The 16,871-nt window shown below is 46.5% G+C and overlaps 1 protein-coding gene across 5 annotated transcripts in view; it reads right to left on the bottom strand.

The window, feature by feature from the left end:
• TRERF1 (transcriptional regulating factor 1) overlaps nt 1-787 on the bottom strand; it is a 171,195-nt gene extending 170,408 nt beyond the window's left edge. For 4 of the 5 annotated variants that reach the window (XM_083175673.1, XM_083175672.1, XM_083175674.1 and 1 more), the window contains exon 1: nt 514-785. The gene's annotated coding sequence lies outside the window, so the exon portion shown is untranslated. Of the gene's footprint in view, nt 1-513 lie in introns of all 5 variants that reach the window. The other variant, XM_083175677.1, reaches the window with a different exon arrangement.
• Nucleotides 788-16,871: the final 16,084 nt, after the last annotated feature.

The raw sequence follows: 16,871 nt of genomic DNA, 5'->3' as shown, positions 1-16,871 counted from the left end.
TATGTGTAGATTACTGCTGCAAGGTACAGCCCAGTGCTCCTGGGATAATTGTATCTCCCTATCAAGTGTCGGATAAATGAAGTGAAAGTCCCACTATACAGCCATACAAACCAGTAAAAGCTGTCCCCACCCCCCACTCTGTCACAGAGCCGCCTGAGGTTAGAGTCTCTGCCCTGCTGCTATTTCCATATGTCACTTTTGACAGCAACGTGTAACTTGTGTGAAGTGTCGCAAGTCAGCGCAGTCGCAGCAGGATCGCCTGACAGACGCAGCAGCAGCAGCAGCCCAGCCTCCATAGGTGGCACCTGACAGTTCTCTCTGGTGCAGCCTGCAACAAGTGTGCCCGCGTCAGTCCCTGTGCAAGCTGCAGCCCTTCTCGTAAACCCCACTGCAGCAGCAGCACATGCCCCCGACATGTAACATGTATATGCAATCCACTGTCTATACAACAAAATATACAAAAATAAAACACATTGCATTTGACAATTAAAAGAAACATCAGAAACAAACTACCTTTTCCTCTTCGTCTTTATAACTTAATTGCCAACACGAGTTATTTGCATGGGGGGTGGAATAGGAAAACCCCCAAAAGCGATGATCTCCGCCTGCTGTGTGTCCCAGGAGCTAGCACTCAGCTGCAGCCAGTGGGCTGTGCAGTTGGCCATGCAGATCTCTCCCGTCTGCCAAGCAATCTCGAAACCAAAGCCAGTTCCTGAAGTTTGATGTAAGGAGCCCAGCAATTGGTGTGTGCCTGGCCTGCCCGTCATTGGTTACTGTACTCAGCCCCGGGATTGGCCTCAGTAGTGCAGTTGCTGTCTGTGTGTATGTGTGTTCTGTCAGAGTGTCAGTGTGTGATCATGTTGCCTCATGATTGGTTCATTTAATTATCTTTCATGTTACATTTTTATCTGTTTCGAAACTGCAATGTGGGAGGTGTTCATTCACTCAGGAAGCACACAGCTAAAACTACTTCATTAAAGTTATGGAATAAAAGTGATTTTACTATGTGAAGTCAATAGTACATGCCAACTTTAAGGGATAGTTGCCACAGGTCATTTCATGACAAGAAATTGTTATGTGGCTTACAGTAATGTCAGCAGGTGATATTTCAACAGCATTTTGTTGTTGACAATGCCGACGCATGTTTGAAGTGCTTACACTGTGTCAGCATCCATATGGGGCCTACACACATAGCGATCTTTAACAATTTTCTAAGTGATAAGCGATCTGACTAGACCCCCACATCGCTGTGTGTAGGGGGCGGGGCCAGTGATAGTGGTGTGCGGCCCCGCATGTCACTATCGCTGGTAGAATGAAGAATGGAGAGTGTCTATCAATATCGGCATCGCCAGTGTTCTCAGTGTTTTTAGCACACAGAGCTGGCAGCTCGCTCTGTGTGTGGGCTGTCAGCTCCGGGTGCTGAGCGACACCGGTGCAGCACTGCCCGACCTAGCATAGCTAGGAAGGTATCCAGACTGATCATAGACTGACTCATGATAGACAGTCATATGGTCGACCACTAATGGTCGACAGTCAAAATGTCAACACACACTAGGTCGACATGTAAAATGTCAACATGGTTTAGAGTTCAACAGGCAATATGTCGACATGGTCAAAAGGATCGACATGGAAAAGGTTGACATGCATTTTTTTTTTACAAAATTAGTACTGTGTACTGAGGGTCCGCAGTTTTGGGATTCCAGAATTGTACATAATACAAAAACATGTGGTTTAGGAACTTGGGCGGTACTTGTGTATTATCACAGCGCCCAGTACGCTATATTCGTAGCGGGGTATTCTGCGTTGTGAAATTGCATCGCATGTCACTTTTACGTTGCATGCAATGCGATTTCACTAGTTAATTTATTCACTGCACCCTGTACAATTTTGGCATCGCATACCATAACAGTAAAATCGCATGCGAGTGGCATCGCATACCATAACACTAAAATCGCATGCGATTGCATGCAATTTTAACCCTGTGTATATGCATATGTGACAGAACCCTGTGTATATGTATGTGTGATGTTAAATACCTTTTCATACCCCCAGTATCCATGTAATCCCGAAGCGTGGCGTGCCCCGCGAGGGGACGCGTTACGCGTCCTCCCTACTTTTTCATACCCCAACTATCCAAGTCGGCGTGGAGTTGATTTTATATAGTGTGGCGAGTGCAGCTTACTTAACATGTATTCCGTGTCCCCTCACGGTGCTCGCCACGCTTCAGGCTCGGTGGCTTGCTGCGCTCGCCACACTATATAAAATCAACTCCACGCCGACGTGGATAGTGGGGGTGTGAAATCTATCACAGGGTTTCATGGGTACATCAATTGAACAATGGTATAATGTGAACACCAATGTATAACAATAATACAATAAATAAGGTTTTATTATTCTGGAACACAGGAGTCGATACTCAAAACGAGGATTCCTCTCTCAATCAGGAACTCCGGAAGTTAATTACATAAACAACCTTACTTTTTATGCTACCAAGCAAACAAGCTATTAGAAAATCACTTACAGTACTACATATAATGAACGATTACAATGCAAGCAATTCATATAATTTACGGTTTCTAGGAGGCCTCTTCTAATTCAATTAATATGGTTTATTATTGCGCAATAATGGGTTAATTTTACCCTTAGTGTCTACGGCGTAACTGCAGTTACTCTTTAATAAAGCGCTTCCTTGTAGAACTGTCCCTGTCCCTCTCAGGGGACTAAAGTCTACGCTGAAAGTTAATCCCTAGGGTATTTGTAATCCACTGGGTGAAGTTAAATCCAGGTAAATTCTGAGCAATTCTGTCGCTGACCCTATTATTTGCAGATGCTGAATAGTCAATTATAGACCTTTAATGCTGTTAGTTACTGGAAAGTGTCTGGACTTCCAACTCCCAGCCCGCTAAGCCTCTTTCCAACTCTGATACCCTCAATTGCAAGGTTGATGGATACCTTCCTGAGGTGATACTAAAGTACTTTCCCTGAGTTTGCTGTGTGTAATACTTAAGAATGCCTTTCTTGCTGTTATTCGGTGTAACTAAGTTAGAGCCAATAGGATCAGTTGTCCTTAGCTGAAAGCTGGTCTTAGGCTGCACTGTGCTTCTCCGGATATAATAGGGTGCATGATCCCAATGCCTGACAAGTATTTACACTGATGGCAATGGGCACACTATAGCTGTGTTATGTTTGCTGGGTACTGCAGCAGGATGTTTACTATCAGCTAAGTTTTGCGCTGGATTGCTCTGTGTGTTGTGCGGGAGGCTTGTCTAGGGATGTGGTTACTGCCTCCTGGGGCGGGATTACCACGCACAAACCCCTCTATTGCAGTCAATCTCCCACAGATCTCCTCCTCCCCAAAGGACTCTCCACCTCTGGTGCCTGGGATGATTGATTCCCGGAACTTTCAGTTTCTCTATACACTATTGCGGATGATATATTCCACTAATAAGCTGGTGGCCCTTGCTGGAAACTTTAGCTGTGTCTGTAACAACCTGTCAGTATCCAATTTTCTGAGCACTATATCTGCAGTAACTACTCCTTTCTGACAATGTGAGCTGTTTATCATTAGTCTCTAAGGGCTATAGACTGGGTGGTAGTTGTATAAATATTTAGCCCAGATATGGAAGTTCCTTCCTCACAGCGCCATCACTATGAATGTCCCTCCAGCTGTCAGTCAGTTGCTGCTATGCTGATGGTGGCGGAGCTTTTATACAGGGGAGACATGGATGTGGGCTGTCAATCTATATTAGCTTCTCCCTTCTGAGTATGTTGGATTTGGCTGCCTTTTTGGGGCCGGGTTCACACTCACCACTCACTGCCCCTCTCCACAGAGATTCTCCATCTTCCCCTCACAGACTGCACTGCACAACTGTCGCTCCCTCTCAACTGTCATCTCCTGACCCTGGTCATGTGACCCACTCCTGACCTCTTCAACAGTTGCAGAGACTGCTGGGAATTGTTCATCACTCAGACAATGTCCCCTGTGGGGATAGCATATGTTTATAGCACAATATATCTTATATTAAGAATAACTAGTATGGCATCGTATGCCCATAATCCCCTGGGTACATATATACATTTTAAGACATGTCATCCTTACTATATATGGAATTATCACATTTTTCCCCGGTAAAGCATTGCATGTCCTCATGCAATGGACTTTATACATTTCAAAACATCAATATACTACACATATATATACATCAAACATTGCAACATATTACATGCCTTTGAATCAAGAGAATTTACATTTTTATCATAAACCCTTATTTACTTTAAACAAGTTTTGATTAGTCTCTGAATCGGAGGGGTTTCACCACTTGGGGATTTCTAATGAGTACACCTTCTTTTTGGACAAATGGGCCACGTTCCTCGGCCTCTCTCCTTTTCTCTGCGAGGAGTATTTCCCTAAGGCGCTGAAGATATACTGGGTCTTCCATAGGATGGTAGGGTACTTTTGGTATTGCGTCTTCTTCTGTACAGTCCTGGCATGGCTCGAGTTGGTTTCTGTGTACCATCTTAAGAACTTGGTGGTCATCTTCATCTTTTCTTATTCCATACACCTCAGTATCTGTAGCCGAAAGGTGAACAATTACGTAGGGTTCAGATTCCCAGAACGGATCTAAGTCATTACTCCATTGGTCATCCAGCTTCCAAACTCGGTCTCCCACTCGGAACGATGCGGCATTCGCTTTCTGGCCATAACTTGTCCCTTGTGGGTGGTGGGCTGTCTCCACCCTTTCTTCCACTACTTTCTCAGCCAGTTCATGCCGATTCTCATGTTCTTTCACCCCATCAGACTGTATAACCTCTGTCCCCTCGGGGAGGGTGTCAAGCTCCTGATTCTCTGCACCGTTTCCCCTATCAAAAGGTTGCCTGTGGAAGAATGGCGGTGGACTTTTGCACTGGATGGGTCTCTGCTGAGGGAATGCTTCCTCCACTCTCTCCCCTTCACTTGCTTGGTCTGTACTTATGCCTTCTCCAACAGATTCGGCAGCATCCTCTACTTTTGGCTGGTAAGACCATCTGCGGAACTGACGTCTGTTGGGAGCAAACCGGCTTCCTTTAACTGGTACACCACCAGGGCCTGTCACGTTGGCTGCCTCAGCACCCTTCTCTCCTTCTACCACATCAAATTCAACCGTCTCGCCCTCTCCAACACTGCGTAGAAATTTCTGGGGGTTGTTTCTCTTTATGGCCATCTGATGGACAAAGACATCATCTTTTGTGTCATTCCTGTTGATGAAGCCATACTTCTTCTTGACATTAAACCACTTGACGGTTCCTTGTACTTTTGTAGCCAGCACTCTCTTCCCTGCCTGGCTTCTTCGGTCATAGACGGTGTATTGCATGACTCGTCTCGCAGTCTGAGGTCGGTTGAACAGTTCTTGTGTCAGTGTCGAGATTAATTCTTCCGGGCAATTTCTTAGGACATTCATTCCAATAATTATGGGCGGTAGCCATTGGTCTTTAACGGCTGTAATTAAACATCCTTGATTGAGGAGATGAGCTTGTCCTATCTCGACCTCAGCTTCAAAGTATCCGCAACAGTCAATACGTTGTCCATTACTGGCTAACAAATTCAACCCGGCCGGTGGTGTGGCTACGATACTTTCTTTCCTCCAATGCTTAATGAACTCATCCCATCGAATTGTAGTCACTTGTGAGCCGGTATCCAACAATGCTGGTATGCTGACTCCATTCACTTTGATTTCAATGGTAGGGCAACACCCAATGAATTTTGGGACCCATTCTTGCGATGTGGGACCTTCTACTGAAGATTCTCCCGACGGTTGGTCATGGACCTCGGGAGTTCTGTTTAAATGTTCCGTACTGTGGCAATTTCGCTCAAAATGCCCGCTCTTTTGGCAAAGCCTGCAGATGGGTCTTCCTTGTTCATCGAATGTATCTGTAGGAAGTCGTCGAGAGCTCCATGAAGCGTTTCTCCCATCATTTCCGTAACAGGGATCTCTCTCCATCTGCCAGGGTCTCTGTGATGTCTGCGTCTCTTTCAATGTTCTCAATTCTCGACAAAGATCTGTCATGCCTTGCGTCAATTCAGCAATTTGCTCTTTCATTTCTTCGATGGGGTCTTTAAAGGCAGCAGATTGAACTTGCTGAAAAACGGTTTCAACAGGTGCTTTCATGGTTCCCTTTTTGGGTTTATCGCCTAAAACCTTTACCATCAACTCCTTGAAGTCTGCAAAGCTTATAGGTGATTCTTGACGATGCAACATTTTTACTTGTCCTTTTGTATTTGCGTCGTAGATTCCATCGAGGAATTGATTAGTTAAGGTTTCATCTTCCTCAATTGATTCCCTAGGAGCACATGTCTTAATGTCATGTAAGGCCTCTTGTAACTCCACTGCGTATTCCCGCAATGTTTCATTTGGTTGCTGCTTTCGGGAATAAAACTGTGCTTTTAATTCAGAGAGAGTCTTTGCATCAAACACTTTTGCCAACTTATTCAAGATGTCTGTTGCCGATCTTTTCTGACTTTTTGGCCATGACTTTACTTCCCTTTTTGCAAATCCTCTCAGTTGAGCCAATAGTATCTCTTTTTGTTGATTTTCATCTAATCTATATACTTGGAACATGGTTTCAATTTGTTCCCTAAAGTCGCGGAACGCATTGGTTTCAGTCATTCCACTATCTCCGGTATAAGTGGGAAGCCATGGCGCCCCCAAGTAATAGGGCATAGTTATCACTGCCGGTTTACGTGCCGTTGAACTTATTCTAGCCACTGCATCTCCTTGGTCCTCGTTGCCAAGCATATCTTCTTTTCTTTCCTGACTATCGTCTTGAGACATTTTGAGTGACGCTGGGTTGGGTTTTCTCCGCTTTTGATGAACGTATCCTGTTCGTCAGACGCCAAATGTGAAATCTATCACAGGGTTTCATGGGTACATCAATTGAACAATGGTATAATGTGAACACCAATGTATAACAATAATACAATAAATAAGGTTTTATTATTCTGGAACACAGGAGTCGATACTCAAAACGAGGATTCCTCTCTCAATCAGGAACTCCGGAAGTTAATTACATAAACAACCTTACTTTTTATGCTACCAAGCAAACAAGCTATTAGAAAATCACTTACAGTACTACATATAATGAACGATTACAATGCAAGCAATTCATATAATTTACGGTTTCTAGGAGGCCTCTTCTAATTCAATTAATATGGTTTATTATTGCGCAATAATGGGTTAATTTTACCCTTAGTGTCTACGGCGTAACTGCAGTTACTCTTTAATAAAGCGCTTCCTTGTAGAACTGTCCCTGTCCCTCTCAGGGGACTAAAGTCTACGCTGAAAGTTAATCCCTAGGGTATTTGTAATCCACTGGGTGAAGTTAAATCCAGGTAAATTCTGAGCAATTCTGTCGCTGACCCTATTATTTGCAGATGCTGAATAGTCAATTATAGACCTTTAATGCTGTTAGTTACTGGAAAGTGTCTGGACTTCCAACTCCCAGCCCGCTAAGCCTCTTTCCAACTCTGATACCCTCAATTGCAAGGTTGATGGATACCTTCCTGAGGTGATACTAAAGTACTTTCCCTGAGTTTGCTGTGTGTAATACTTAAGAATGCCTTTCTTGCTGTTATTCGGTGTAACTAAGTTAGAGCCAATAGGATCAGTTGTCCTTAGCTGAAAGCTGGTCTTAGGCTGCACTGTGCTTCTCCGGATATAATAGGGTGCATGATCCCAATGCCTGACAAGTATTTACACTGATGGCAATGGGCACACTATAGCTGTGTTATGTTTGCTGGGTACTGCAGCAGGATGTTTACTATCAGCTAAGTTTTGCGCTGGATTGCTCTGTGTGTTGTGCGGGAGGCTTGTCTAGGGATGTGGTTACTGCCTCCTGGGGCGGGATTACCACGCACAAACCCCTCTATTGCAGTCAATCTCCCACAGATCTCCTCCTCCCCAAAGGACTCTCCACCTCTGGTGCCTGGGATGATTGATTCCCGGAACTTTCAGTTTCTCTATACACTATTGCGGATGATATATTCCACTAATAAGCTGGTGGCCCTTGCTGGAAACTTTAGCTGTGTCTGTAACAACCTGTCAGTATCCAATTTTCTGAGCACTATATCTGCAGTAACTACTCCTTTCTGACAATGTGAGCTGTTTATCATTAGTCTCTAAGGGCTATAGACTGGGTGGTAGTTGTATAAATATTTAGCCCAGATATGGAAGTTCCTTCCTCACAGCGCCATCACTATGAATGTCCCTCCAGCTGTCAGTCAGTTGCTGCTATGCTGATGGTGGCGGAGCTTTTATACAGGGGAGACATGGATGTGGGCTGTCAATCTATATTAGCTTCTCCCTTCTGAGTATGTTGGATTTGGCTGCCTTTTTGGGGCCGGGTTCACACTCACCACTCACTGCCCCTCTCCACAGAGATTCTCCATCTTCCCCTCACAGACTGCACTGCACAACTGTCGCTCCCTCTCAACTGTCATCTCCTGACCCTGGTCATGTGACCCACTCCTGACCTCTTCAACAGTTGCAGAGACTGCTGGGAATTGTTCATCACTCAGACAATGTCCCCTGTGGGGATAGCATATGTTTATAGCACAATATATCTTATATTAAGAATAACTAGTATGGCATCGTATGCCCATAATCCCCTGGGTACATATATACATTTTAAGACATGTCATCCTTACTATATATGGAATTATCACATTGGTATGAAAAGGTCAGGAGGACGCGTAACATGTCCGCTCGCCACGCTTCGGGATGACTTGGATAGTGGGGGTGTTTTCTGGACACATTCACAACTGCAATATCATACATCTGACACAGTAATGACGACGTGTGTTAACGAAGAACTGCTATAATTTAGTAAATAATTAATGATGAAAGCATATTAAAAAAAAAAGGTACTTGTGTAGTTTCATGGCACCGCCGCGCGCACTGTCTGTATAAGAAACTTGGCAGCTTGCCAGACGCTGCGCGTGCCACTCTAGCTATAATGTAATGTAATGTAGCGTAGCTCGTGCCACTCTACGTATAATGTAATGTAATGTAGCGACACCCCGGCACACAAACGGGACTTTTAAAGTAGACACCCCGGCACACTGCTATCAAATGGGGTGTCCCCAATGTAGACGCTAAAATTTCAGATGCTTTAGCGTCTAATATCACACTCCCTGCACTTCGTGCGCACAGTCTGTGTTTAGTACCGCGCGGACAGCGTAACATAGTCAGTCAGAGTGGTACGCAGGTAGCGTTGTCAGTCAGTCAGCAGTAGCATTGTGTGAGAGACGGAGGTGTATGATGGCAGTGGCGAACCTGACTATGGCGATGGAGAACCTGACTCTTTTCAGTCTGCCGCAGACAGAGGAGGAGGCGGTGGCATTCCTGCAGGCCCACCAATTCCTGCCACACACCCAGACCTGCCCGAATGGGGACCCCATGAGGCTGAGTGTGAAGGAGCGCATGTGGCGCTGTCATATTCGCAGCTGCCGCAAGAAATTAAGCGTCAGGTCAGCGCAGTGGTTCAGGGGGTCTCATCTGAGCTTCGTCACCCTGATCCGCTTCGTGTACTGCTGGACGGAAGAGCTGACCAGCATCAAATTCTGCGACCGCCAGCTGAACATCTCCCAGAAGACAGCAGTCCTCTATAATAATCTCATGAGGGAGGCCTGTACAGTGGACCTGCTAGCGCAGCCTCAGCAGCGCATTGGAGGGCCAGGTACCATCGTGGAGGTAGATGAAAGCCTCTACGTTAAGAGGAAAAGTAACGTTGGATGGATGCTGCCCCAGCAGTGGGTGTTCGGGGGCATCTCAAGGGAGACAGGCCAGTGTTTCATCACTGCAGTGGAGCGGCGGGATGCGAGCACCCTAATGGCTGCCATTGAGGCCCATGTGGACCCGGGTACCACCATATTCAGCAACTGCTGGAGGGCGTATAACACCAGCAGTTGGAGCAGGCCGGGTACCAGCATGCAAAAATCAACCACAAGTACCACTTTGTGTATCCTGACACTAGGGTCCACACCAAGAACATTGAACGCTTGTGGGGCAGTTGCAGGTGGTGCAATAAGCGCCAAAGGGGGACTCATACCTCCAGGAGTTTATGTGGAGGCAGAGTTTAGGCGCACAGGACCCCTTCAAGCGCATCCTGTATGCACTGACCCTGATCCTCCTACTTGACAAGGATGATGACGACGCAGAGCCGACAGCATCCACGTCAGCAGCTGATTCCTCTGCAAGTGGTGGCGGTGATGATGCAGCAGCAACTTCCAGTTCTGAATCATGACTTTTCCCTAAATTTTACTGTTCTTTACTTTGATTATCTGTTGTTCTAGAATGATTTTTACCTCAGTATTCTTGGTTATATTTAACTAAAAACCAGTTAATAGTTAAAAAAAATGTTGTCATTACTGTCTCAGGTGTATGAGTTTGCAGGTGTGAATGTGTTCCTGAAACAGCACCACTATCCACGCCAACCCGAAGCGTGGCGAGTGCAGCGAGCCCCGCGAGGGGCGGCGGTACGCGTCCTACGACCTTTTCATACCCCCACGTCGGCATGGAGTTGATTTTATAAAGTGTGGCGAGCGCAGCGAGCCACCGAGCCCAAAGCATGGCGAGTGCAGCGAGCCCCGCGAGGGGATGCAGATTACCTGTGAAGTAATCCGCGTCCGCTCGCCTCGCTGTGCTCGCCACACTATATAAGATCAACTCCACGCCGACGTGGATAGTGGGGGTATGAAAAGGTCGTAGGATGCGTACCGCCACCCCTCGCGGGGCTCGCTGCGCTCGCCACGCTTCGGGTTGGCATGGATAGTGGAATTTACAAGGTCGACAGCTGTTGCGTCGACTAGTCTCATTGTGAACAGGTTTAATGGTGTACCCCTACACCCAACTAAATTCAGACGCTTTAGCGTCTAAATTTAGATGTCTGCCTTCTTAGCGGCTTGCAGGGAGTCTGCATTCAGACGCTTTAGTGTCTAAATTTTAACGTCAACATGTGGGACACCCCCTTTGATAGCGGTGTGCCGGGGTGTCTAGTTTGGAAGCCCCGTACGTTAGCGGTGTGCAGGGGTGTCCAGTTTACATGCCCCCGTTGTCAGCGGTGCGCAGGACTGCCTATTTCACTGTGGATCTACAAGTACCACAGTGACCTGTCAGCGCTGGGCAGCGCGCGCTGCTGCTTCCTGTCGCTACGCTGATAACGTAGCTTACATATGGAAAACAGCCACGCGCTGCGCTGAGAACAGCTAGAGCGGCACGCGCACAGTTAAACAGAGCATCTGGCAAGCTGCCAAGTTTCTTAGGCAGTCTGTGCGTGCGGCGGCGGCGCCGTGAAACTACACAAGTACCAAAAAAAATAATGACAATAATCACAAAAAAAAGAATGACAATGATAGGAGTCAATGAAGAATATGAACATTAACGAAGAAAAACTGGTAATCATTAAAGAGCATATTAAATCAAATAATCACAGTAATCACAATAAATAATGAATATTAGCAATCAATGAAGAATAAGAACATTAATGAGGACAAAAATGACCCCAAAAATATAAAACAATAGTCAATCTGGCCGTGGGAGCAGCGTCAGCGCGTGAAGGATGCGCTCGAATGGCTTATCTGCAGCCAAACTTTTCCGCCACATAAACTCCTGCAAATAGGACTCTAAATGGTGACGTGATGTTCCCCGTTGGCGCTTGTTCCACCATTTGCAGGAGCCCCAAAGGCGTTCGATGGTTTACGTGTGCACACCTGTATCGGGGTCTACAAAATTATAGGTGGTTGACTCTGGCATGATTATATCCAACCTGCTCCAATTGTTCTGTGCTGTATGCCTGCCAGCAATCACTATAAATGGTAGTGCCAAGCTCAATGTTCTCATTTATGGCGGACATGAGTGGTGGCATCACGTTTCGGCACGACTGTGATAAAGCACTGTCCAGTTTCTTGTGAGATCCCACCAAAAATTCATTGTTGAGGTAAAACACGGCCAACAAGGGGCAGACTAGATGGGCCAAGTGGTTCTTATCTGCCGTCAAATTCTATGTTTCTATGTAACATTGCTTTTTCTTTTTATAAAAAGGCTCTCGTCGACCTCAACAATCTGGCCCGGTCCACCGATACAGCGCTGTGGCTGTGCCATCAGGTCCATGGACCACAGTTTTGTTGGACATCTGGAGGTCACGCTGACAATAATCTATTGATGTCAGCTCCTCTTCCCACAAATATATAAAACTTATCAGTGTTAGAAATGATAAGCAGCACCCCGTGAAAAAATGGGCCGCTCTTAAGCTCACCTTCTGAAGGCATGCTTTAATATGGCACCGCCACATGCACTCCTTAACCATCAAGGGCATGGGGTGCCCATTGGTGCAAGTAGCCGTCACCGGCAGCAGGTGATGCTCCTGAAAAAATTGGACATCCTCCTCTGTCTGAGGCAGTGTAAACATACTCATCGATGCAGCCATGTCAATAATATTCAGTAAATATCCAGAACTCACCACCAGCTCTGAGGTATGCTTCTACTCCTGTCAGAATATCACCTCAGAGTGATTTCTGAGAGGATCTGACACGGGGCAGGAAGGTTAAAATCGCATTGCATCGCATGTTACTATAACGTAATGTGATGCGATTTCATTACGTTTGCGTACGTAACAAAACTGGGCGCCGTGATAATACACAAGTACCACTTAGGCCTTAAACTAATTATGGAAAAGGGTCTCAGGAGCAGGATATGGAAATTCAGTGAAAATCCAGCATTTCATGGGCATCCCCATCAAAACTCGGTACTTGTGTAGTATCACGGCGCCCATCGCATCGCAGACCATAAGGCATGCGATGCGATATCGCGCGATGTTCCCCAATGTCATACAATTTTAAAATTGTATGGCATTGTATATATATACAATGCCATACAATGCGATGGGATGCGATTATAACTTGTATAAGCACCCTAATGGTTGCTTACAATGTTAAATGCACCCCCACTATGAACGTGAACCCGAAGCGTGGCGAGCGCAGCGAGCCCACGAGGGGCGGCGGTATGTGTCCTCCGACCTTTTCATACCCCCACTATCCACGTCGGCGTGGAGTTGATTTTATAAAGTGTGGACAGCGCAGCGAGCCACCGCGCCGAAAGCGTGGCGAGCACAGCGAGCCCCGCGAGTGGACGCACATAACTTCTCAGGTATACGCGTCCCCTTGCGGGGCTCGCTGCGCTCGGCACTCTTCGGGCCCAGTGGCTCGCTGCGCTCGCCACACTTTGTAAAATCAACTCCACGCCGACGTGAATAGTGGGGGTATGAAAAGGTCAGAGGACGCTTATCGCCGCCCCTTGCGGGCTCGCTGCGCTCGTCACGCTTCGGGTTCACGTTTATACTTGAGGGGTGGCGTGGGGGTGCATTTAACATTGTAACCACCCATTAGGGTGCTTAAAAGTACCCATTAGGGTGCTTATACAATTTAACATCGCATAGGGAGCTTAAATCGCATCGCAGTGCATCGAATGTATGGCATGCGATGCGATGAAAAATCACGCGACTAAATATCGGGGGCGCCGTGATAATACACAAGTACCGAAAACTCTAGGCGTTCCTGTGGGATTGCGGGTGGGAGGAGGTGTGCTGGGGGCGGGTGGCTGATCTCACTCCAGCAGCCTGCCCTGTCTTTGACCAGAAGCCCACAAATATAGGTCTCTACTGACTAATATTGGTGTGGCTTGAAAAAAATCATTTGATGGTCGGTGACCATCGATTGATTTCTGCGCCAGAGGGACATGCGAGGGAATATGGCCAGAATCAGGACCTTTATACACAGCGGAGTGATGAATTTTTTTCTTGAACGTATATATGTATATGCGCCACTCAGTCCCTCCCTCCCCTTGTCACCCCTGCACCTCTTACTTCCACCTTCTCTACCTCTCCGTCCCCATTGCACCACTCCGTCTCCCTCCCCCCCTGCATCTCTCTGTCACCATTGCACATTTCCATCCCTCTGTCCCTCCTGCACCTCTCCAAAGCCCCTGCACTTCTCCTTTCACCTGTCCCCTGCACCTCTCCATCTGCATTGCACCTCTCCATCCCCCATCCCCCTGTCCCTCCTGCATCTCTACATGCTCCTGACCTCCTTGTACCTCTGTATCATAATTAACTATACATATCAGGGTTGCCTACCTGACCCTCTCCTTCAGGGAGAAAACGCTCTGTGATACTCCTTTCAGACACACAGCAAAATCCCGTAATTTTTCACGTGCACGCGCACAATCCGTGTCTAGCGTATGTCTGAAAGGCTCTACCCGGGATTTTAGTCCTCTAAAATCCCGGGTCCTGTGCACCTGCAATGGACCTGGGATTTATAAAAACCTGGGTTTGAACCGGGTCTAAAATCCCAGGTAGTATGTCAGAAAGGGGTATAATTTGCCTTTCAATACAGTTTTTTGGTACTTGTGTATTATCACGGCGCCCCCGATATTGATCGCGTGATGTTTTCATCGCATCGCATGCCATGCACCCAATGGCATGCTATTTGATAATGGGTGCTTACAATGTTAAATGCACCCCCACGCCACTCCCCACTATAAACGTGAACCCGAAGCGTGGCGAGCGCAGCGAGGTCCTACGACCTTTTCATACCCCCACTATCCACGTCGGCGTGGAGTTGATTCTATAAAGTGTGGCGAGTGCAGCGAGCCACCGAGCCCAAAGCGCGGCGAGCGCGAGCCCCGCGAGGGGACGCGGATACCTTCACAGGTATCCGCGTCCCCTCGCGGGCTTCACAGGTATCCGCGTCCCCTCGCGGGGCTTGCCACACTTTATAAAATCAACTCCACGCCGATGTGGATAGTGGGGGTATGAAAAGGTTGTAGGACGCGTACCACCGCCCCTCGCGGGCTCGCTGCGCTCGCCACGCTTCGGGTTCACGTTTATAGTGGGGGGTGGCGTGGGGGTGCATTTAACATTGTAAGCACCCATTAGGGTGCATTTCAGATTGTAAGCACCCATTAGGGTGTTAAAACAATTTTTAATCGCATTGCATCGCATTGTATGGCATTGTATGCCATATACAATGTCATACAATTTTAAAATTGTATGACATTGTACAACATCGTGTGATATCGCGTCGCATTGCATGCCTTTTGGTATGCGATGCTATGGGCGCTGTGATAATACACAAGTACCAGTTTTTTTTGCAGTGTGAATGGGTCAACCCGGGTCGGCATACCTGGGTCCCCAAACACGAGTAAAAAGCAGGGTTGAAGACCTGGGAATTTTGACCTGGGTTGACCCATTCACACACACACACACACACACAAAAAACGGTGTTAAAAGGCAAATTACCGGGTCGACATGCTTGACCCTGGAATTTGTCTAGCAGTGAGAATGGGATATTATTTAGCAATATCACACTAGTGTATGTTTTTTTCTTGGTTCATATGTATGGACTATACTATTGAAAATAGTTGGAAATCACGAAAACAACATCAACGTGACAATTATACATACAGTATTGTTGGGGCAATTCGGAGTGCATTGAAGAAGGTCACCTCTCTGTGGGATTATTCTGGTTCACTCCTGGCAAATTCCTTCTTAAGCTGAGAACACACGGGGGTGATTTCAGTACATATAGCTGGCAATGTGGTCGCTGGCAATGTGATTTGTTTGTGCTGTCGGCGATAAATCGCCAGGTGCGCGCTCCCATGTGCAGCACCTTAGATGGACAAAACCATGTGCACTGCAGGTGGGGTAGATGTTACTTGTGCAGAGAGAGTTAAGGCCCCCTTACACTTGTCCAACAAGTTGGACCTGATTGACTCGAGATTTATCCTATGTGCAGGAGGATCAATCTCTTGCAATCTCTTGGTTATATGCAATGGCACGGGATTGTGCATTGGGTCCTACACATCAGGCACATAAGATTTTGTCAGATAAGTTGACCCAATCCACCTGAATTGGGTCAAATTTGACAAAATCTCACAAGTGTAAGGGGCCCTCTAGATTTGGGTGGGGTTTTACTCATACATGCCTACCCTCCCGCATTCAGCAGGAGGCTCCCGCTATTTGCATTAGCCCCCCACTGCCCCGGAAACATACCGGCACCTCCCGTTTTTTTGGGTCCCTCAATGAAGGGGGGGCTGGGCTTGCACGGTAACATCACTGCCGGGCTGTTATATATGGGATAGAAACTGTATGCACATTTGTGCAATGTGTGTGGGGGACTGTTTATAATGTAATATAGAGGGGCTGCGTCGAGAAAGTTGGGAGGTATGCTATAGGAATCTCCCTGAAACTGGTTTTCAAAAGTAGGCAACTATGATTTTACTTCAATGTGAGATCTATATTGCAGTGTAAAAATAAAGCAGTCAGTAAATTCCCTGCACAGAAACAAAATAACTCACCCAAATCTAATTCTCTCTGCACCTTTTACATCTGCCCTCCTGCAGTGCACATGGTTTTGTCCATCTAAGAAGGAATTTGCCAAAAGAAGTAATCCAGAATAACCCCCTGTATTTGACAGTTTTGTAACTTATTTTATGCATGATCATTGCAGCTTTTCTAAGGCAGGTGTGTGTACCATAATTTTTTTATTTTTTTTGCACATGTACAGCTACTTTGAAAAACTAAATAATTAATTTTATTTTAATAGAAAAAAATTACAATATTAAAATATTAGCTGGGGACATGACTGATTATACTCTTCTTTGTCTGTAAGTATCATAGATATGACAACAAGACAATTTCAGAATAATACATTGAAAGGATAGTATGGCCCCCAGCAGGCTGCCTGGGGAACTGCATATGAAACAGCCTTCACCATCTAAAGATATCTAATGCTGGAACTTGTGGTCCCCGTACAGCTGAGTCACTGTGCTTGTGTTTGTGGC

Source organism: Crinia signifera, chromosome 3, assembly GCF_055691185.1.
Source record: "Crinia signifera chromosome 3, ASM5569118v1, whole genome shotgun sequence".
NCBI classification, from domain to species: Eukaryota; Metazoa; Chordata; class Amphibia; order Anura; family Myobatrachidae; genus Crinia; species Crinia signifera.
Note: the sequence above shows the minus strand (reverse complement) of the source record. Positions and strands in the feature narration are given on the sequence as shown.